Here is a 24,960-nt window from a genome sequence, read left to right as displayed (position 1 = left end):
AAATTTAAGCAGGATTCAGAAGAGGACATGGAAGGAGGGATATCACAGCTGATGTCATATCGATTCTGGCTGAAAGCAGAGAATACCAGAAAGATGTTTACCTGTTTTATTGACTATGCAAAGGCATTTGACTGCTTGGGTCATAACAAATTATGGATAACATTGCGAAGAGTGGGAATTCCAGAACACTCAATTGTGCTGATGAGGAACCTGATCAAGAGGTAGACGTTCAAACAGAAAAAAGTGATACTGCGTGGTTTAAAGTCAGGAAAGGTGTGTGTCAGGGTTGTATCCTTTCACAATACTTATTTAATCTGCAAATAATCTGAGAAGCTAGACTATATGAAGAACAAGACATCAGGATTGGAGGAAGACTTATTAACAACGTGCATTTTGCAGATGACACAACCCTGCTTGCTAAAAGCTAAGAGGACTTGAAGCACTTACTGATGAAGATCAAAGACCACGGCCTTCAGTATAGATTGCACTTCAACATAAAGAAAACAAAAATCCTCACAACTGGGCCAATGAGCAACATCATGATAAATGGAGAAAAGATTGAGATTGTCAAGGATTTCATTTTATTTGGATCCACAATCAACACCCATGGAAACAGCAGTTAAGAAATCAAAAGATGCATTGCATTAGGCAAATCGGCTGCAAAAGACCTCTAAAGTGTTGAAAAGCAAAGACATCACCTTGAAAACTAAGATGCAACTGATCCAAGCCACAGTGTTTTCAGTGGCCTCGTATGTGTGGGAAAGCTGGCTGATGAATAAGGAAGACCGAAGAAGAATTGATGCCTTTTAATTGTCGTGTTGGTGAAGAATTCTGAATATACCATGAACTGCCAAAAGAACAAAAAAATCTATCTTGAAAGAAGTATAACCAGAACGTACCCTAGCCTAGAAGCAAAGATGGCTGGGCTACATCCTACATACTTTGGACCTGTTTTCAGAAGGAATTAGTCCATGGAGAAGGATATCATGTACTATTTCTTTGGACTATCTAAGACCTGAAGAACAAAATCTCATGGTCCAAATTAACATTTTTACTTACTAATTTTCAAATGTAGCCCTGGTGGAAGAGTGGTTAAGAGCTTGGCTGAAACTAAAAGGTTTCAACCAGCCTCTCCTTAGAAGCCCTGCTGTGCAGTTCTATTCTGTCCAATAGGGTCACTGTTAGTTAAAATTTAATCCACAGCAATGAGTTATTTAATTTTCAAATATAAATTTTTTCTGTTAATGTCTAAATTCTAAAGTAAATTCTATTTTATAAACTACCTGTTTTATAAATTTATTTTCTATTATTCAAATTCATTGTTATAGTAGAATCAAACTTAAAAAGTAACATAATTTTATATCCAGGCAAAATTTTCATTTTGCCAATAACTAAGTGGAGTGCAAAAATGGAAGCCTGCAGAAGATAAAAAGAAAATGATTTGTGAATCCCTAAAGACAATTCCAAAATTCCTTTTTAGAATGTAATAAATCAGCAGAGACTTCTTGCATTAAAGGTACGTGCTTAATGGGTGGGAATCATCCTACTAGTACCACTAGTGCTGAAATTAACGATGGCAATACAAATATAACAGAATTTGTTCCAAATTCTGCATCCATTTCTTGATGTAGTAAAAAAAAAAAAAATTAGTAATGATCTACAAAGTGAAACTAAGAATATTAAATTGTCACATCTGCAGAGCGCATAAATAACAGACATGCAGATCCTGCCTTGTGGAATAATTTTCTTCCAATGAAGTAAATTACTGGATCAAAAGAGGCCCAAGTGATTGTCAACATCACAATTGTCCACTTGTAAATTTGTGTTGAAAATTCCTGGATGGTAAACAAAGTTTTGTAGCCAGAATTTTTTCTAGAGTGCAAAGTTAATGATGAAAATTATAAGAGGGAGTGGCTACTGCAATCTCCATCAGTCAGCTCTGTGTATTGTTTTGTTTGCAAACCTACTAACCAAACAAACAAACCCGTCATCCTCATTTAATTCTTGAATTGCTACAGATGAATTTAGCAATTGGTGCAAATTGAATAGGATCGGTAAACATGAAAATAGTTCAATTCACAGAGATTATGTTATCCTATTTAAACCAAACACATTGTTCTGGCTTAATTTATGAACTGGAATCACAAATTAATGAACATCAGTATTGAAAAGCCATTTTGTAATGTGTCGTTGTTGTCATAACAATCACTGAATGGGGACTATCTTCGTGAAAAAGAAATGAAGTCTTTGGGTCCCCACGAAATGGAAAATTTTAAAGTTGGCTTCAACTTGCTGCTCATTTGATCTATTTTTAGCAAGTCACATCTCAAAACACGGTAACACAGGAAAGGGCAATCCATTCCATAATTCTAAAATAATGTGTAAAAAATTTATAATCTTGATAAGTGATGAAGTTCAATCAACTACTGTCAGTGAAATAAGTATAGCTCGATATTTTATTTTGTCTGTGGATTCCACTTCTGAGCCTTCTCATACAGGCCAGCTAAGTATTGTTTAAAGATCCGTATCTCCAACAGATAGAAAACCTGTGCGGTGATTTATCACATTTACTAGCTTAAAAAATCATACTGGTAAAGACGTTGCAAAGCAAGTGTTTCACTAATTATGTGAAGTTTGCAAAATTGACTTTTCTAAGTGCAGAGACCAATCCTATGACAATGCTGCCATTACGTCACTGCATTACAAAGGCATACAACAGAAAATTCTGGAATGAAATTAATATGCCATTTTCATACCAAGGTGCTGCACATTCCCTTAATTTTGTAGGATGTATCACAATAGTTTTTTTTTGTCCAAAAGCAATTGATGTTTTTTCTAATATTCAGTTACTTTATAAATTTTTTGCCACCTCTACTCACTGATGAGCTGTTCTTAAAACATATTCAGGCAATGATTGAGCATTAAAATGTCTAATACACATTGGGAAGCACATGCTATAGCAACAAGTACAATTCTAGGCCCCACACAGAATATTGCTGAAGACTAGATACAAAAAGGAAACTCCAAAACAGAAGCTAAAATCATGGCTGCCTTAGTCATCTAGTGCTGCCATAACAGATACCATAAGTGGATGGCGTTAACAAAGAGAAATTTATTTTCTCACAGTCTAGTAGGTTACAAGTCCAAATTCAGGACATCAGCTCCAGGGGAAGGCTTTCTCTCTCTGTTGATTCTGGAAGAAGGTCCTTGTCCTCCATCTTCCCATGGTCAAGGAGCTTCTCAGGCGCAGGGACCCCAGGTCCAAAGGACACGCTCTGCTCTTGGTAGTATGAGGCCCCCAACTCTCTATCCTTTCATCTCCTGAGAGATAAAAGGTGGTGCAGGCCACACCCTAGGGAAACTCCCTGTATCTCGGATCAGGGAGGTGTTAAAATCCCACCCTAATCCTCTCAACATAAAATTACCATCACAAAATGGAGGACAACCTCACATGGCCGATCCAAGTTGATACACATATTTTGGGGGGACATAGTTCAATCCATGACATTCTACCCTTTGGCCCCCCCAACATCACATTCTTGCAAATGGAAAACATATTCATCCCATCACAAACCAAAACCAAACCCACTGCCGTCCAGTCGATTCTGACTCATAGCGACCCTATAGGACAGAGTAGAACTTCCCCATAGAGTTTCCAAGGAGCGCCTGGCAGATTCGAACTGCTGACCTTTCGGTTACCAGACGTAGCACTTAACCACTAGGCCACCAGGGTTTCCTCATCCCATCATAGCATAGAAAAAGTCTTAAATCAAGTCCAAGTCCAAAATTCAAAAATCCCTCTTCATCTGTGAAATCTAGGACACAAGTTATCTGTTTCCAAAGGTACAATGGCATAAAAGGCACAAGCTAGACATTTCCGTTACAAATTGAAGAAACTTGAGGGAAAGAAGGCATAACATGTACCAAGCAAGTCAGGAGAACACATCGCATTAGCCCTCAAAGACATTGCAAACCAAGTGTTTCACTAATTAGGCGAAGTTTGCAAAATTGGCTTTTCGAAGTGCAGAGACCAACCCTATCACAATGCTGGGAAATGTCACTGCATGATAAAGGCATGCAACAGAAAATTCTGGAATGTAATGAATATGCCATTTTCATACCAAGGTGCTGCATATTCACTTAATTTTATAGGATATATCACAATGGATTTTTGTCAAAAAAATGATTTTTTTCTTCTATTCAGATATTTTACAAATTTTTTGCCATCTGTATTCACCGATGAGCTGTTCATAGGCAATGATCAGCATTAAAATGTCTTTCTAATACCCACTGGGAAGCACATGCTATAGCAACGAGTGCAATCCTGGAATCACACACTCAGATTCTAGGTGCCATAAAGAATATTGCTGAAGACCAGTCACAAAAAGGAGACACCAGAACAGAAGCTTAAAACGTCACCAACAAAATGTAAATGCAGACCATATAATTGTTATATATAATAATATATTGCATCATTTTCATTTGATGAGTCAATTCTCCAAGATTCAGAAGTAAATTTGTAGACATGCATGGATCTCTACCAGCTATTAACAAGATATTTACAGAAGAGAACATTTTGAAAACACAATAAAACAAATACTGCCAAATACTGATTATCAAGCACTTTATTGTTGCAGAAGCATTAAAAGAAACAAGTAAATGAGAGAAATGCTCCAGAAGTATTGAGTGCCAGAGATCAATTTCACATAACCATCATCACTAACACACTTGAATCTTGCATGAAATGAAGGGTGAAGATATATGAAGTTCCTTCTGATATTTTTTTCCTTCTTAATGTGAATATAACTGATGAAGAATTCCTGAAGGTACCCAATAAATCAGCACAGGCTTATCCTGATGAGAAAAGCCTGGTGGCATAGTGGGTAAGTGCTACGACTACTAACCAAGAGGACGGCAGTTCAAATCCACGAGGCGCTCCTTGGAAACTCTATTGGGCATTTCTACGCTGTCCTATAGGGGCAGGATGAGTCAGAATCGACTCGACGGCAGTGGGTTTGGTTTTTATCCTGATGACTTAAGACAAACCTTTATGGAGAAGTGCTACAATATCATTCTTACGTTAGAATTAAGTTTAGAGATTCAAGACAAATTTTACTCATGTAGGCATGTAAACCAAAAAACCAAACCCATTGCTGGTGAATTGATTTCAACACATAGCAACGCTATAGGAAAGAGTAGAATTGCCCCCATGTTTCCATGGAGCAGCTAATGTATTCGAACTGCCAAGCTTTTGGTTAGCAGCTGAGTTCTTAACCACTGCACCACCAGCGCTCCAAATATACCCTGGCCCCGTAGTTCAAATGCAACAGCCGCTCCTTGAAAACCCTATGAGGCAGTTCTACTCTGACCTATAGGGTCATTATGCATCAGAATCCACTCCAACCCGACGGGTTTGTTCTGCCTACTGCCTCATCCCTATTTCATTTTCTCAGAGATAAGTTTCTCTGATAGTGTCAGATTCAGGAATGTGATGGCCCTGAACATCAAAGGTGAAGTTACAGAATTGGACTTAGTAGCAGGGGGAGGGGGATATGGTTCAGAAGCAGTGAGAGGTTGACAGACCTGACCCGGCAGAAACAAGCACCCTGCAGGCTGGATTGGATGGCATGTGCGGTGAGGCAAGCAGTGATGCTCGGGACATGTTTTTCACATCAGAAGAGACCGAGTGGTGGAAAGTCTACACAAGCCTCCAGAGCCAGTGAAAAGCAGTGCTAAGTTGGTAAAAGATAAGTACATGCATTTAAAATGCCACACAAATCAAAAATCACCCCTTTGGGAAGAACATCATTCCCATTTACCTGCTTGTCCCTCTCTGTTTTTAGTCTTGGACCGGCTTCGGCTATTTCTGGGTCCCCTGGACCAGAAGTAGGAACTATCACATGCCCTGGAGCAGGAACAAAGAACAAAAAATAATCTGCCAGCTTCCCTAAGCCAGGAACTCAGGGAAGGCACAGACATAAGGGGTCCAAGGACTCTGAATGCCTTTCACCCTTGCATAGACCTGTGTGGGCCCATTTCAACAGCGTAGGCCCTCATTAGCACACTACAACAGGGTATATACCTGAAGCCTATTTTTAACTGTATCAGCTATAAAGTGGAGGGGCAGATTTCTGATATTTGACAACGTTCTGCCAATGAAGAAGGATCCTCACCTATCCACATCAGTGACTTGAGGGTTCGTGGCTCCACCCATGCCACCTAGCCACCCAATTCAGGAGTCCAAGAATAAGTGGTGAATCCCAGTACTTACAACCAACAGCATTGGGTGCCCACAGTCTGGCTGCAAAACCCACCCACCTATGTGCTCTAGGGAACAGGGACATGCTTTCCTCCCAGACACTCAAGGGCAGTCATTCCCCCCACAGTAGCCAGACACCTGTACCTACTCCAATCAACCCTGTCTATGTAGGACTGTAGGTGAGAGCCTACACCACACACTTGGTGACCTGGACACCTGAGCTGAATCCATACAAGAAAAGTAAAAGGGCTCCTAGGCTCACATACCTAGTAACAGCTCTGATCACCTGGTGACAGGATTTAAGAGCTTCAAAGGTGCCAATAATCAAACTAGCTCACCCAAACAGCCTATTTGGGCATATCAAAATAAAACAAGAAGCTAGGACACAGTACACCAAAAAAAAAAAAAAAAAAAAACCCCAGTGCCATCAAGTAGATTCCGACTCAGTAAGCAAACATAAAATAAATGGATATAATAACTTATTGATGGCTCAGAGACAAGTGTAAATATCAAATAACATAAAGAGGCAGACCATGATGGATTCAGGAAGTTCCCAAAACAAGAAATCTTCCAAATGAAGAGAAATTCCAGGAATTACCGGAGGAAGAATTTAAAGGATTAAGAGACCGAGCTCTTCAAAAGATCCAGGAGGAGATCAGGCAAAACGAAGAACAAGCCAAGGAACACACAGATAAAACAATAGAGGAACTTAAGAAGGTTAGACAAGAGTATAATGACAAATGTAACAGGCTGCGAGAATCCATAGAAAGATAGCAAGCAAATCCAAAAGAGTAACAATAAAATTTCAGAATTAGACAACTCAATAGAAAATGAGAGGAGCAGAATTGAGGCACTGGAAGTCAGAATTAGTGAGACTGAAGATAAAGCACTTGATGCCAACTTATCTGAGGAAAAATCAGATAAAGTAATTTTTGAAAATTGAAGAAACTCTAAGAATTATGCGGGATTCTATCAAGGGTGATTGGAACACCAGAATCGGGGCAGGGGGTGGAGGGATAACAGAAAACACAGTGAGAATTGTTGAAGACTTCTTGTCTAAAAACTTCGCTGATCTTGTGAAAGATAAGAAGATATCTATCCAAGATGCTTACTGAACCCCACCCAAGGTAGATGCCAAGATAAAGTCACCAGGACATATTATAATCTTGCTTGCCAAAACCAAATATAAAGAGAGAATTTTAAGAGTAGCTAGGCATAAACAAAAAGTCACCTATAAAGAAGGGTCAGTAAGACCAAGCTTGGACTACTCAGCAGAAACCATGCAGGCAAGAAGGACATATACAAAGCCCTGAAGGAAAAAAAAAAAAAAAAAATTGCCTGCCAAGAATTATACATCCAGCAAAACTGTCTCTCAAATATGACGGTGAAATTAGGGCATTTCCAGATAAGCAGAAGTTTAGGGAATTTTTAAAAACCTAACCAATATGACAAGAAATAATAAAGGGAGTTCTCCAGTTAGGAAATCAATAACATCAGCTAACAACCCAAGGCTAGAACACGGGACAGAACTACCAGATATCAACCCACATAGGGACATCACTAATAAATCAAAGCTAAAACACTGAAAATATTGAAACAGAGACATTGATCTGCAAAAGATGACAACATTAAGAGAAAAAAGAGGGACTAAATAATGTAGTCATAGATCTTTCATATGGAGAGGAAGTCAAGACGATATAAAGAAATAAAAAATAGGTTTAAATTTAGAAAAACAGAGGTAAATGTTAAGGTAACCCAAAGGAAACTAACAATCCTACACATTAAAATAAAAAAAAAAAAAGGAAAACATAAATTTTCGGCAAATACAAAAGCAACAACAAGGAAAAAGATGAAAGACTAAAAAGAAAAACGATTCAGCACAGAAAAAAATTAATTAGCAGTAAATACAAAGGCAACAAAAATGAAGAGAATGGAAAGAAAATGCACAAAGAACAACTACTCAACAGAGAAAATTAACTGGAATAAGGAACATGTCAACAACACATACACAAAAAAGACGAAAATGACAGCACTAAACTCATAACTATGAATAATTATGATAAATGTAAATGGTTTAATTGCATCAATAAGGAGACAGAGAGTAGCAGAATGGATTAAAAAACATGATCCGTCTGTATGCAGACTGCAAGAGACACACCATAGACTCAAAGACATTAAATAAATCTCAAAGAATGGAAAAATTTTATATATTTATATATATATATATACATATATCAAGCAGACAACAATAAAAAATAAGAGTGGCAATATTAATCTCTGATAAAACAGGCTTTAAAGTAAAATCCGCCACAAAGGAAAAGGAAATACACTATATAATGATTAAAGGGTCAATATACCGGGAGGACAAAATCATAATAAATACTTATATACCCAATGACAGGGCTCCAAAAGACATAAAACAAACTCAAACAGCATTGAAAAGAGAAATAGCTCCACAATAATAGCAGAAGACTTCAACATACCACTTCTGATGACAGACAGGATATCCATAAAGAAGCTCAATAAAGACACGGAAGATCTAAATACCACAATCAGCCAACTTGATCTCACAGACTTAAACACAACACTTCACCCAACGGTAGTCAAGTAAACTTTCTTTTCTAACGCTCATGGAGCATTCTTGAGAATAGACCACGTATTAGGCCACAAAGCAAGCATTAACAGAATCCAAAACATCAAAATATTACACAACATGTTTCCTGACCATAAAGCCATAAAAGTCAAAAGGCTGTAGTTATCATACATTTTAATTTCTTACATATTTTAAACCCAATAAAGTCTATTCTTATTATGTCATGCAGTCAGTAATCCTCTATTTTTACCCATTTCATTAACTTTCATTCCTTCTTGCATCTTAAGCCTTTCACCTTAATTTTCTTCCTGCTTGAAGAATACCTTTGGAATTTTAATAATGTGGGCATGCTGATGTTAACTTATCTAGGTTTTGTTTGTCTGAAAACAAAAGGTCTTTGCTCATTCATGATGTTTTTCCTCAGCATAGAGTTCTGGGTTGCCATATATTTTCTCTCTATAATTTAAATATATCATCTTATTGTCTTAGGGTTTTCACTATTTCTGTAGAGAAGTCATCAGTTTTTTTTGTTTGTCCTTTAAAGATAATCTCTTCCATTCTTTAAGTAGTGTTAAATTATTTGTTTTTTGTGGGTTTTTTTGTCTTTACCTTCAGCAGTCCTACTACGATGTACCTAGATAAGAATTTCTTTGTATTTACCCTACATGGGTCTTATAAGGAAACCCTGGTGGCGTAGCGGTTAAGTGTTATGGCTGCTAAGCAAAAAGGTTAGCAGTTCGAATCCACCAGGCGCTCCTTGCAAACTCTATGAAGCAGTTCTACTCTGTCCTGTAGGGTCGCTTTGAGTCAGAATCGACTCGACAGCAGTGGCTTTTTTTTTTTTTTTTTTTTTGGGTTTTGTAAGTCTTCTAGGATCTGTGACTTGATATCTTTAATCATTTGAAGAAAATTCTCAGCCATAATCTCAGTTTTTCTGCCTCATTCTTTTTCTTCCTTCTTAAAGTATCTTATGCTGGATATTCTCATTATATTCTCTGTATCTTATTCCTTTTTATCTTATATATATTTTTTCTTTTGTCTATGCCTCTATTTTCTTCCAACATATCTTCCAGTTCACTAAATCTCTCTTCAGCATTTTTAATCTGCTGTTATATACATACATTAAGATTTTAACTTCAGCTATAGTTTTTGGTTGACTTTCTAAGTTGATCTTTTTCTTAGTTTCTAGTTTTTTACCAAATTTCTAGGTCTTGCCTTTATTTCTTTGAACATAATAGAGTTATTTCAGTGTCTTTGTCTGATAGCTCCAATATCTAGTTTTTCTGTGGATCTCATTCTGTTATTTGTTGTTTCTACAGGTTTCACTCTTTTCTTTCTTTTTTAAAAAAATTGTTGATTATATTAGAGAGGCAAGGCCAAGATGGCAGAGTAGTGAGATGCTGCCAGTGAACCCTCTTACAAAAAAGACCCGAAAAAACAAGTGAAGCGATTATATCTATGACAAGCTAGGAGTCCTGAACATCAAAGGCAAAGTTAGAAAACGGACTCTGTGGCAGAGGGAGGGAGAGACTATTCAGAAGTGGAGAGGAGTTACTGGACCTGAACAGCCAGGAACCCTCAGGCACCATTCCCTGGAGCGACTGCAGTGGGCCTGGCAGTAGCATTCCAGAGGCGTTTAGCTCAGGGAAAGACAGCAAGTTGCACAGACTACTCACACCTGCAGAACAAGAGAAGAACGGCACTCTCAGCAAAAGCTAATTACTTGTGTTTATTTTACCACACCCCTAGCCCCCAAGCCGGCTTCAGTGGCTGTCAACTTCCCTGGGCCTGAGATAGGCCCTGGTACCACTCTGAGCCATTTTTCCATCCTTGAAGAAGGTATAAGTTCACAACTGGGGGAACGATAATCTGCTAGCTCAATTAAGCTGGGGAGCTCAGGACAGAAGTAGCTCTTGTTCAGGCACAAACGGTCCATGGGCTTTGAATACCTTTCACCCCAGCACGGACCTCTGTGGGCCGATTTCAGAAGAATAGGCCCTTGTTGCCAGACTGCAACTGTTTCAGCTGAACGGTGGAAAGATGGGTGTTTGATGTTTGACACTGCTTTGCCTATTAAACAGGGTCTTCACCTACCCACATCAGGGGCCTAAGGACTGGAGGCTCCACTCACAATACCTGGCCACCTCTGACAGGGCTCCAAAGATAAGTAGTACTGCCCTGAACTTACAACCAAAAGCATTGGGTACCCATCGCCCTTCTGCAGAACCCACCCGTGTGCTCTACAGAACAGAGATGCGCTTTCCTCACAGACACTCAGAGGACAGCTGTCAGACCCCTGCCTTGATCAGACTCTGACCCCCTACTGCAGCCAGATACTTCTGCCTACACCAATAACCCCTGCCCCTCTAAGACTGTAGGGCAGAGCCTGTACCTTACACTTTATGACCAACTACCTGGGCACCTGAGTTGAATCCATACAAGAAAATAAATGAACTCCTAGGCTCATATACCTGGTAACAGTGCTAGCCATCTGGTGATAGTACATTAGAGCTTCAAAGGTGAAAATAATCAACCTAACGCACTCAAGCAGCTTATTTGGGTATACCAAAACTAAACAAAGCAAGAAGCTAGGATACAAAAAGCAAGCATAAAGTAAACTAATACAATAACTTATAGATTGCTCAGAGACAACAGTCAACATCAAATCACATAAAGAGGCAGACACGGGGGCAGGACCAAGATGGCTGACTAGGTAGAAGATTCGGCTTATCCCTCTTGAAACAAAGACTCAAAAAAACAAGTGAATCAATTACATAAAGGACAATCTACAAACCCTGACCATCAAACACAGAACTAAAGAGTTGACCTGAGTGACAGGGGAGCAAAAAGCCACACTGCAGCAGGGACCGCTTCTGGAGCCACTGTCCCACGCCGCAGCCTTGAGCCCTCGTGGTTCCCTGGTGCCAGGGTGGTGGGGCTGATTGTGGCTTACTGAGACAGGGAAGCACGGATGTAGGCCTAACCCTCAGGACCAACCTCGGAGGGGACCCAGGCAGCACACGCAGACTCCACACAGATGCGGCTGACAGGGAAACGAAAAACCATGGGCAAGCAGCGACTGGTTTTGGAGCCTGGAGTGCAGCGTCCCAGAAAGGAAACCTTGGTGCTGGGCTTTGGACTAAGTGTGGGGGAGCCGATTGTGGCTTCCTGAGACGGTGTGAGCATGGATGCAGACCTAGCCCTCTGGGACAGTCTCAGCAGGGATCCAGCCAGCACACACGAGCGACACAATGCTCTGAAATCTCAGAAAAAACAGTCCTCACCAAACAACATAAGTAACTTTGTATATCTTGCCAGGCTACTCTCTTCTATATATCTGATTCCACCCCTCATTGCCCCAGCCAGCTTCATTAACATTGGAATTCTCTGTGCCAGAGAGAAGTGCACTGCTCGATTTTTTTTCTTCTTTTCTAATCCATTCTCCTGGCCTGAGAAAAGCAGCATTTAACAATCAAAGAAAAAATCCTTCCCTGACTTCCCTAAACTGGAATAACAATACAGAATCAGCTCCATCCAGGCATTAAGAGACCCATAGTCTTTGGCTTTCACCCTACAGGTAACTAGGTGGCTATTATAATGCAAAGGCAATTCTGATAGAGATCTCACCATAATTGTTTTAGCTCGGCAGTGGAAAGGCAAGTTTTGGAGGTCAGATACCTCTCTAGCTATTAAACAGAGCCGTTGCTGATCCACAGCAGTGAACTGAGGGCTGAGACTCCACCCACACCACCTAGCCTAGAGGGGTCTGAGAATAGTGACGTCTACCCAAGCATTAGGTGCCTAAGATACAGCTGCAGAGCCTACCCACCAGAGCGCTCTACAGAATAGAGCCACACCTACCTCACTGACACTTGAAGGAAGGCTGTCAGCATCCTGACCTCCTCGAAATGTGACCCCCTGCCACTAATAGAAACTGGTGCATACAACCATCACCACTACTCCTCTAAGATAATAGGTGAGAGGCTACACCACACACTAGGTGACCAACTGTCAGGACACCTGAGCTGATTCTATTCAAGAATAGTGAATAGACTCATACACTTATATACCTGGTAACAGCTCAGGCAAGCTGGTAACAGGACGTAAGTGATTCAAAAGCTACAGCAATCACGATACCACAATCTAGTAGCCCATTTGAATGTATTGTAACAAAACAAAACAAGAAGACTCAGTGAGGAAATATAAAAGAAAATATTACAGTATCTTATAGATGGCTCAGAGACAGCAGTCGACATCAAATCACATGAAGAAGCAGGCCATGATTTTTTCTACAAACACTCAAATCAAAGAATCAAAATCATTGCCAGATGTAGATACATTCCTAGAATTGCCAAATGTAGAATATAAAAAAATTGGATACAGAATGCTTCAAGACATCAGGAATGACCTCACAAATGAAATAAGGAAATCTATGGAAAAAGCCAAGGAATACACAGATAAAGCAGTTGAAGAAATCCAAAAGATTATTCAACAACATAGTGAAAACATTAATAAGCTGTAAGAATTCATACAGAGACAGCATTCAGAAATCCAAAAGATTAACAATAAAGTCAGAGAATCAGACAACTCAAGAGGAAGTCAGAGGAGCAGACTCGAGGAACTGGAATGCAGAGTGGGGGAGCTGGAGGATAAGGCAATTGACATAAATATAGTTGAAGAAAAATCAAAAAGAATTTAAAACTATGAAGAAACCCTAAGAATCAAGGGAGACTCTATCAAGAATAATTTGCATGTGATTGGAGTTCCAGAACGGGGAGGGATAACAGAAAATACAGAGAGAATAATAGAAGATCTGATGGCAGAAAAATTCCCTGGCATTGTGAAAGATGAAAAGATATCTACCCAAGATGCTCATCGAACCTCATACAAGATACATCCCAAAAGAAAATCACCAAGACATATCATCAAACCTGCCAAAACCAAAGATAAAGAGAAAATTTTAAAAGCACCCAAGCATAAACGAAAAGTTACCTACAAAGGAGAATCATTAAGTTTGCACTACTCGGCAGAAACCATGCAGGCAAGAAGGCAATGGGATAACATATACAGAGCACTCAAAGAGGAAAAACTGTCAGCCAAGAATCATATATCCAGCAAAACTCTAAAACATGAAGGTGAAATTAAGATATTTACAGATAAACACAAGCTTAGAGAATTTGCAAAAACCAAACCAAAACTGCAAGAATTACTAAAGGAAATTCTTTGGTCAGAAAATCAATATCAGATACCAACACAACACAAGGTCACAGAACAAAACATCCTGATATCAACTCAGATAGGGAAATCACAAAAACAAAATAAGATTAATTAAAAAAAATTGCTCAAAACAGGGAATCATTGATGTCATTATGTAAAAGATTACAATAGTGAAAAAAGAGAGACTAAATAAGGAGACACAGATCTTACATATGGAGAGGAAAACAAGGCGATACAGGGCGAAACAACTTAGGTTTTTACTTAGTCAAACCGGGGTAAATATTAAGGTAACCACAATGAGGTCTAACAATTCCATACTTCAAAATAAAAACCAAGATAAACATAACGACTCAACAAAATAAATTCAACTACTATAAAAAGGAGGAACACACATTCTCCAAAGAAAAACTCAGCACAAAAAAGTAAATGGAAAAATAAAATTGTCAAAAACAGGCATCAAAATGACAGCACTAAACTCATACTTATCTATAATTACACTTAATGTAAATGGACTAAATTCACCAATAAAGAGACAGGAAGTTGCAGACTGGATAAAAAAACACGATCAGCCTGTATGCTGCCTAAAAGAGACATGCCTTAGACTTAGAGACACAAATAAACTAAAACTGAAAGGATGGATAAAAATATATCAAGCAAACAACAATCAGGAAAGAGCAGGAGAGGCAATATTAATTTCCAACAAAATAGGATTTAAAGTTAAATCCACCACAAAGGATAAAGAAGAACACTACATATGATTAAAGGGACAATTTACCAGGAAGATATAACCGTATTAAATATTTATGCACCCAATGATAGGGCTGCAACATTCATAAAACAAATGTTAACAGAATTAAAAAGGGAGACAGACACCTCCACAATTATATAGGAGACTTCGACACAACACTCTCGGTGAAGGATAGGAAATGCAGTAAGAAGCTCAATAGAGACACGGAAGATCTAAGTGCTACAATTAAACAACTTCACTTCATAGACTTATACAGAACACTCCACCCAACAGCTGCAAACTATAATTTCTTTTCTAGTGCACATGAAACATTCTCTAGAATAGATCACATATTAGGTCATAAAACAAGTCTTTGCAGAACCCAAAACATTGAAATATTACAAAACATCTTCTCTGAACAAAAGACCATAAAAGTAAAAATCAATAACAGAAAAACCAGGGAAAAGAAATCAAATGCTTGGAAACTGCACAATACCCTGCTCAAAAAAAGACTGGGTTATGGAAGAGCTTAAGGAGGGAATAAAGAAATTCACAGAATTCAACAAGACTGAAAACACTTCCTATGAAAACCTTTGGGACATGGTGAAAGCAGTGCTCAGAGGTCAATTTATATCAATAAAGGCACACATATTAAAGAAGAGACAAAATGAAAGAACTGTCCCTACAACGTGAACAAACAGAAAGAGAGCAACAAAAGAAACTGTCAGGCACCAGAAGAAAGCAAAAAATAAAAACTACAGCAAAATTAAATGAATTAGAGAATAGAAAAACAATTGAAAGAGTTAACAAGGACAAAAACTGCTTCTTTGAAAAAATTAACAAAATTGATAAACCATTGGCAAGACTGATTAAAGATATACAGGAAAAGAAACCAATAATCCAAATAAGAAATGGGATGGGCCATATCACAACAGATCCAACTGAAATTAAAACAATCATATCAGATTACTACAAAAAATTGTACTCTAACAAATTTGAAAACCTAGAAAAAATGGATGAATTCCTAGAAACACACTACCTACCTAAACTAACACAAACTGAAGTAGAACAACTAAATAGACCCATAACAAAAAAAGAGATTGAAAAGGTAATCAAAACACTCCCAACAAAAAAAAGCCCTGGCCCTGACGGCTTCACTGCAAAGTTCTACCAAACTTTCAGGGAAGACTTACCACTACTACTGAAGGTATTTCAAAGCATAGAAAAGGACGGAGTACTACCTAACTCCTTCTATGAAGCCAGCATAACCCTGATACCAAAACCAGCTAAAGACAGCACACACAAAAAAAGAAAATTACAGACCTATATCCCTCATGAACATAGATGTAAAAATCCTCAAGAAAATTCTAGCCAATAGAATTCAACAACATATCAAAAAAATAATCCACCATAACCAAGTAGGATTTATACCAGGTATGCAAGATTGGTTTAATATTAGAAAAACAATTAATGTAATCCACCACATAAAAAAAAAGACAAGAACCATATAATTTTATCAATTGATGCAGAAAAGGCATTTGACAAAGTCCAACACCCACTCATGATAAAAACTCTCAGCAAAATAGGAATAGAAGGAAAATTCCTCAACATAATAAAGGGTATTGATACAAAGCCAATACCCAGCATCATCCTAAATGGAGAGAGCCTGAAAGCATTTCCCTTGAGAACGGGAAACAGACCAGGATCCCCTTTATCACCGCTCTTATTCAACATTGTGCTAGAGGTCCTAGCCAGAGCAACTGGGCTAGACAAAGAAATAAAGGGCATCCAGATTGGTAAGGAAGAAATTCAATTATCTCTATTTTCCAACGACATTATCTTATACACAGAAAAGCCTGAGGAATCCTCAAGAAAACTATTAAAACTAATAGAAGGGTTCAGCAAAGTTTCAGATTACAATATAAACATACAAATCAGTTGGATCCTCTATATCAACAAAAAGAACATTGAAGAAGAAATCACCAAATGAATATCATTCACAGCAGCCCCCAAGAAGATAAAATACTTAGGAATAAACCTTACCAAAAATGTAAAAGAGCTATACCAAGAAAACTACAAGGCATTACTGCAAAAAACCAAAAGGGACCTACGTAATTGGAAAAACATACCTTGCTCATGGATAGGAAGACAACATTATAAAATTGTCCATTCTACTAAAAGCCATCTATAGATACAATGCACTTCCGATCCAAATTCCAATGACATTTTTTTAAAACGATGGAGAAACAAATCACCAACTTCATATGGAAGGGAAAGAAGTCGCAGATAAGTAAAGCATTACTAAAAAAGAACAAAGTAGGAGGACTCACTCTGCCTGATATTAGAACCAATTATACTGCCACAGTAGTCAAAACAGCCTGGTACTGGTACAACAACAGACACATAGACCAATGGAACAGAACTGAGAATCCAGATATAAATCCATCCACATATGAGCAGCTGATATTTGCCAAAGGCCCAGTGTCAGTTAACTGGGGAGAAGACAGTCTTTTTAACAAAAGGTGCTGGCGTAACTGTATATCCATCTGCAAAAAATGAAACAGGACCCATACCACACACCATGCACAAAAACTAACTCCACATGGATCAAAGACCTAAACATAAAATCTAAAAAGATAAAGATCATGGAAGAAAAAATAGGGACAACATTAGGAGACCTAATACAGGGCATAAACAGAATACAAAACATTACTAAAAATGACGAAGACAAACCAGATAACTGGGAGCTCCTAAAAATCAAACACCTATGCTCATCTAAAGACTTCACCAAAAGAGTAAAAAGACCACCTACAGACTGGGAAAAAGTTTTCAGCTAAGACATCTCCACCCAGTGCCTGATCTCTAAAACCTACATGACTCTGCTAAAACTCAACCACAAAAAGACAAACACCCCAATTAAAAAATGGGCAAAGGATATGAACAGACACTTCACTAAAGAAGACATTCAGGCAGCTAACAGATACATGAGAAAATGCTCTCGATCATTAGCCATTAGAGAAATGCAAATCAAAACTACAATGAGATTCCATCTCACTCCAACAAGGCTGGCATTAATCCAAAACACACAAAAAAATAAATGTTGGAGAGGCTGTGGAGAGACTGGAACACTTATACTCTGCTGGTGGGAATGTAAAATGGTATACAACCACGTTGGAAATCAATTTGGTGCTTCCTTAAAAAGCTAGAAATAGAACTACCATACAACCCAGCAATCCCACTCCTCGGAATATATCCTAGAGAAATAAGAGCCTTTACACAAATAGATATATGCACTTCCACGTTTATTGCAGCACTGTTTACAATAGCAAAAAGATGGAACCAACCAAGGTGCCCATCAATGGATGAATGGATAAATAAATTATGGTATATTCACACAATGGAATACTGCACATCAACAAAGAAGAGTGACGAATCTGTGAAACACTTCATAACATGGAGAAACCTGGAAGGCATTATGCTGAGTGAAATTAGTAGCAAAAGGTCAAATATTGTATAAGACCACTATTATAAGATCTTGAGAAATAGTTTAAACTAAGAAGAACATATTCCTTTGTTGTTATGAGGGGGGGAGGGAGGGAGGGTAGGAGAGGGGTATTTACTAAAGAGATAGACAAGAACTACGTTCGGTGAATGGAAGAACAACACTCAACACAGTGGAGGTCAGCACAACTGGACTAAACCAAAGCAAAGAAGTTTCCTGAATAAACTGAATGCTTCGAAGGTCAGCAAAGCAGGGGCAGGGGTTTGGGGACCATGGTTTTAGGGGACATCTAAGTCAACTGGCATAATAAAATCTATTAAGAAAACATTCTGCATCCCACTTTGAAGAGTGGCATCTGGGATCTTAAATGCTAGCAAGCAGCCATCTCAGATGCATCAATGATTCTCAAACCACCTGGATCAAGGGAGAATGGAGAACACCAAGAACATAAGATAATAACGAGCCCAAGAGACAGAAAGGACTACATGAACTAGAGACTACATCATCCTGAGATGAGAAGAACTAGACAGTGCCGGGCCACAACCAATCACTGCCCTGATGGGGAACATAACAGAGATCCCTCGAGGGAGCAGAACAGTGGGATGCAGACCCCAAATTCTCATAAAAAGACCAGACTTAATGGTCTGACTGAGACTGGAAGGACCCCAGTGATCATGGCCCCCGCACCTTCCGTTTACCCACTACGGGAACCATCCCCAAAGCCAGTTCATCAGACATGGGTTGGACTAGACAATGGGTTGGAGAGGGATGCTGGTGAGGCGTGAGCTACTTGGTTTGGGTGGACACTTGAGACTATGTTGGCATCTCCTGCCTGGAAGGGAGATGGGTGGGTAGAGGGGCTTAGAAACTGGCAAAATGGTCACGGAAAGAAAGAGTGGAAGGAGGTAGTGGGCTGTCCCATTGGGGGGAAAGTAATTGGGAATATGTAACAAGTTGTGTATAAGTTTTTATGTGAGAGACTGGCTTGATTTGTAAACTTTCACTTAAAACACAATAAAAATTATTAAAATAAAAAAAAAAAGAAGCTGACCCATGATTGCTTCAACAAGCTCTCAGAACTAAGACTCAAGGAATCTTCTCGATGAAGGTGCAATCCTGGAATTACCAGATACAGAATACAAAAGATTAATATACAGAACTCTCAAAGATATCAGGAAGGAAATGAGGCAAAATACAGAACAAGCCAAGGAACACAAAGATAAAGCAGCTGAAGAAATTAAAAAGGTTACTCAAGCACATAATTAAAAATTTAATAATCTGCAAGAAACCATAGAGAGACTGCAATCAGAAATTCAGAAGATTAACAATAAAATTACAGAGTTAGAAAACTCGATAGAAAGTAAGAAGAGCACAACTGAAGAACTGGAAGGCAGAATTACTGAGATAGAAGATAAAACTCTTGGGACCAATATATTTGAAAAGAAACCAGATAAAAGAATTTTAAATGAAGAAATCCAAAGAATCATGTGGGACTTTATCAAGAGAAATAACTATGAGTGATTGCAGTACCAGAACAGGGAGGGCTAACAGAAAATACACAGGGAACTGTTGAAGATTTGTTGGCACAAAACTTCCCTGATATCATGAAAGATGCTCATCAAATTCCACATAAGGTGATCTCAAAAGAAAGTGACCGAGACATATAATAATCAAACTTGCCAAAATCAAACATAAAGAGAATTTTAAGAGAGGCTAGGGATAAAGGAAGTCACCAAAAACGGAGAGTAGATAATAATAAACCTGGACTACTCAGCAGAAATCATGGAGGCAAGAAGGCAATGGGATGACTTATACAAAATATTGAAGGAAAAAAATTGCCAACCAGGAATCAAACCATAACCCTGGCCCTCCGGCCTTAGCCCTCTAACTCTAGCCCCTAAGCCCTAAGTCCCAAAGCCCCTAAGACCCTAAGCCCTTAGGTCCTAACCCCCAAGGCCCTAAACTCTAACCCTAACCCAAACTCTAACCCCTATACCCTAAACCCTAACACCTAACCCCTAACCACCCTAACCTTAACGACCCTAACCCTAACCCTAACACTCGAACCCTAACCCTCTAACGCTAACCTGAAACCCTAACCCTCTAACTCTAACCCTCTAACCCTAGCCCTCTAATCCTAGCCCTAAACCTAACCCCAACCCCCAAACCCAACGCCAAACCCTAAACCTGAAATCCCTAGCCCTAAACCTAAGAATGAGTCTAAGCCTAACCCTATCACTTAACCCTAAACTGTAAACCCTAACACTTAAAACCCTAACACACAAAACCCTAACACCCTTAGCCCTAACACATTCAACCCTAACACCCTAAATGCCAAAACCCTAAACACTAACACCCTTAACCCCAACCCCTAAACCCTAAACTTAAATGTTAAACCATCTAACCCTCTAACCCTAATACCCTAACACTAAACCCTAAACCCTAACCCCAGCCCCCAGCCCTAACCCTCACTCTAAGCCTTAAACCCTAAACCTTAAGTCCTAAACCCTAGGCTCTAAGCCCTAAGCCCTAAACCCTAAGTCCTGAAACCCTAAACTCTAAGCCTTAAGCCCTAAACATAACCCTCTAACCCTAAACCCTAAAACCTTACCCCAGACCCAGCCCACACCCCTAAACCTGAACCCCTAAACCCTAGCCCTAATCCCTAACCCTAAACCTCTAAACGATACCCCTAATCTTCTAACCCTAACCCTCTAACCCTAACTCTCTAACCCTAACCACAACACCAACCCCAACCTCTGAACTCTGAAACCCTAACCCCCTAACCCTAAGCCTCTGAACCCTAAGCCTAAACCCTCTAACCCTAAACCCTAACCTTCACCCCCTCACGCCCTCACCTTCTCACTCCCTCACTCTATAATCTTCTCACCTCTAACCCCCTCACCCTCTAACCCCTCACCCTCTAACTCCCTCAATCTCTAACCCCCAAACCTCTAACACCCACCCTCCTACCCCAAACCACATATCCCAAACAAACTCAACACCAACCCCAACCCTAAACCTAAATCCTGACCCCTAAAACCTAACCCAAACCCTACTGACTAAACCCCAAAACCCTAAACCCCCAAAACTGTAAACCCCAAACTGCAACCCCTAACACCTAACCTGTAAATCCAAACTCTAACCTCAAACCCTAAACCTAACCCTAACACCTAACCCCAACTGAAAAACCCTAACCCAAACCCTAACAACCCTAACCCTAACATCCCTAACCCCAAAACCCTAACCCCAACCCCTAACCCCAAACCCTAACAACCAGAACTCTAACAACCCTAACCCTAACATCCCGAACCTCAAACCCTAACCCTTTTTGTTAGCAGCCGTAGCACTTAACCACTAGCCACCAGGGTTTCCATGAGCAGTCACAGGAATAGACATATGCACACCCGTGTTCACTGTGACATTATTCACAGTAGCAAAAAGATGGAAACAACCTAAGTGCTCATCCACGGAGGAATGGATAAACAAACTACAGTACATACACACAGTGGAACACTACACGACAATGAAGACCAATGATGAATCTCCGAAACACCTCACACCATGGATGAATCTGGAGCGCATCATGCTGACTAAGTCAATCACAAAATGACATATACACTAAGAGACCACGATCATAAAAACTCATGAAAACATTTACACACAGAAACAATCCTTGATGTTCACCAGGCAGACAGAGTGGGTAGAGAAAAGCTAACTAAACAATAACCAAAAAAAACAAACCACCGCCGTCGAGTCGATTCCAGCTCATAGAGACCCTATAGGACAGATTAGAACTGCCCCATAGAGTTCCCAAGGAGCGCCTGGTGGATTCGAACTGCAGACCTTTGGTTAGCACTGGTGGGTCTTAACCACTATGCCATCAGGGTTTCCAACCAAACGACACATATGTGGTAACTCTGGTGAAGGAAGAGAAGGTACACAAGACTGGGAATCAACCTCAGCCTCACTCTAACCCTAACCATAACCCTAAACCACTTGTGCCCTAGCCTAGTAACCCCAGCCCTAACCCCAACCCCCAGCCACCTAAAACCTATACCCCTAAACCTAACTCCCAAACCTCTAACCCCCCAACCTGAACCCCTAACACCAAACCCTAACCCCTAACCCTAATCCTCTAACCCTTCTGCATCTCTGGGCCTCTCGACTCTCCGTCTATTTTCTCCCTCCAAATCCTACTAACACTCAGTGGAATTTTGAAGTTTCAGCTGTGCTTTGCTTCTTGATGTCTCCACCGGTCCCATCAAGGCACTGCATCATTTATTTGCTCTGCTTCACTATTCAGTTCCAAAACCATGGCTTAGAATCACCTGACACTGAACCTCAGCGATTGGGCGCAAGGCCGCGAGAGGGCGTGCGCACCGCCGGTTCTGTTCTGCCCACCAGACCCTCCGAGCATGGGAACCTCCTGGACCTAAGACGGGACGAACTGGGTACCGCTCCAGTGGCGACAGCAGAAGCTATTCTTCCCGAGGGACCCAACGCCCCAGGGCGCTCTCTCAATACTCCCATTAATGCTATGATTATCCTAACCCACTCCTTCTGCGAGACCTAGTGGGTCCTCGACCAGGCCCAGCCTTCACGACCTGCACCCCCCTGCCGTGGTCATGTACAGGAACCTGCAGGGCCGCGCCCTCCCCGCCCAAGCTCTGCCCCTCCACACCCTGATGCCCTGCAGGCCTCTACTAGGTCCCCGCCCAGGAGAGAGTTGTCGCCCCGCGGGGGGGGGGCACGAGGAAACATTCGGAAACCACCCCCCAGGCACGAAGCCGACTGCCCCTATTGAGACCGTGTGAGCAGGGCTGCCCCGCCGACTGGAGCCTGCAGGGCATCACTCACGTTTGTCAGCTTCTCACCGCCCTCTGGGCTCAGGGTCCCAGAGCAGCCAATCCCCCCGGGGCGGGGGGGGGGCGGTCCGTCCGCAGGGACTGGAAGATCGGGTTGGTGCCCATGGCCGGAACGCTTAAAACCCTTACAAGCCCTCATAAACCGTCAGCTCCAGACCTTCAAATGTCAGCCCGAGAGACACCTAATCTCCAACCTAAAAAAAAAAACCACACCTGTTGCCATCGAGTCAATTCTGACTCATAGCGACCCTATAGGACAGAGTAGAACTGTCCCACAGAGTTTCCAAGGAGCGCCTGGTGGATTCAAACTGCCAACCGTTTGGCTAGCAGCCTTAGCACTTAACCACTACGCCACCAGGGTAACCCACTGAACCCACTGCCACCAGGGTAGAGCCTCCAAATCCCACCAGTTTGAGGAACCCTCAAATCCCCTCAGCACCAGAGACCGTGTCCACAGCTACCGCTACACAGCGCCGCACAAATGTTTAAGTTAACAAACAACATGGGCGCTCAGGACCCCTTCCTGCTACCCCCACCCCCGCCACCCAGAGGTGGAGCGGGACCCGGCATCCACACTGTTAACAGACACTGAATCACTGCTGCTTCCACAAGGAGTAGGGTCCCCGCGCTGCTCCACAGATTCCCAGGACCCCTTCCTTTCCAGGTGGGGCCGGGGCCGCGCCGACGCCCCAGCCCCGAGAGTAGACCAGCCGGGCGCGGGCGCGGGCGCGGGATGCCTCAGCCTCCCAGGCACAGCGCCCAAAACAGTAAGGGGCAGCGGGGCCTTGGGCGGGGGATCGCTCTCTCCCCGCCCCTGGCACCCTACGGAGTCTGGTGGGGGTGGGACGACGAACGGGGGCGAGTGCCCCGTCCTCAGTCTGGAGTCTCACCGCCCCCGGGCGAACTCTGGGCCTTGGTTTCCCCTCTGGCACAGGGAGCAGGTGGGGGCGGGGGTGGGCAGGAGCCCATCCCCCAGCTTGGCCCGCAAACCCGCCCCTGGCAGAGGAGGGACCTTGGCGCAGCCCTGGACACGGCCTTTCTCCCCAAGCCCTTCAAGCCCCTAGGCCCGAGGGCACTCCGCAGCTGGATCCCGCGGCTGGACCCCCCCCCCGCCGCAAATCCATGGGGATGAAATTTCGCAGACCAGCTGCGTCTCCCGGGCCAGAGGCTCCCTCTCGCAGCCCTTAGAGTGGCTGCGTCCGCCTGCCCCCGTGCCGCGTCCGCCCCTGGGGATCACTCGGGACGGGGTACGCCGGAGGGGGCGATGCGAGCTGCTAACCCAACGTCCGGACTCCCCAACCTCTGGAGCCCACGGACTGCTGGGACTGGGAACCGCCCTCCTGGTGCCTTCCCTCCACACCTTCGAGGGGCCGGGCTTGTTCAGTCTGGGAGCGGGTCCCTCCACCCACCTGCCGGAGTTTCCTACCTTTCAGAAACCACGGCACGGAAAGCAGCACGAACACCGTCCGCTGTAAGGCGCGCCACCTGCCCGGGCCCCTCACCACCCGTCCCAGCGCTTCCGTGAGTAACTGGCTGGACGGCGAGGAACATGGCTGCCGCCCCCGCCCAGCGGCCCGGGTGTGGGGCGGGCGTGGGGGGGTTGGGCCTCCAGAGGGGAGGGTGGGGTCTAGAAGCAAGGACAACGCCAAGGTGTGCGGGGTGAGGAGACGGGAGAGGTCAGGAGAGGGCCCTCTCGCGTGCAGAGTTAAGTATTGGAGGTGCAACGGTTAAGTGCTTGGCTAACTGAAAGGTGGGCGGTTGGAACCCACCAGCTCAGGGGTTGAAAAGATCTGG

At 41.9% G+C, this 24,960-nt stretch overlaps 1 long non-coding RNA gene across 1 annotated transcript in view; it reads right to left on the bottom strand.

Moving 5' to 3' along the window:
- The window catches only part of LOC135229679 (uncharacterized), a 97,125-nt gene extending 72,432 nt beyond the window's left edge, over positions 1-24,693 (bottom strand). The window contains exon 1 of the long non-coding RNA XR_010320359.1: positions 24,593-24,693. This is a non-coding gene — a long non-coding RNA (uncharacterized LOC135229679). The remainder of the gene's footprint in view (positions 1-24,592) is intronic.
- Positions 24,694-24,960: the final 267 nt, after the last annotated feature.

The sequence above is a fragment of the Loxodonta africana genome, unplaced genomic scaffold (assembly GCF_030014295.1).
Source record: "Loxodonta africana isolate mLoxAfr1 unplaced genomic scaffold, mLoxAfr1.hap2 scaffold_439, whole genome shotgun sequence".
NCBI lineage: Eukaryota > Metazoa > Chordata > Mammalia > Proboscidea > Elephantidae > Loxodonta > Loxodonta africana.
Note: the sequence above shows the minus strand (reverse complement) of the source record. Positions and strands in the feature narration are given on the sequence as shown.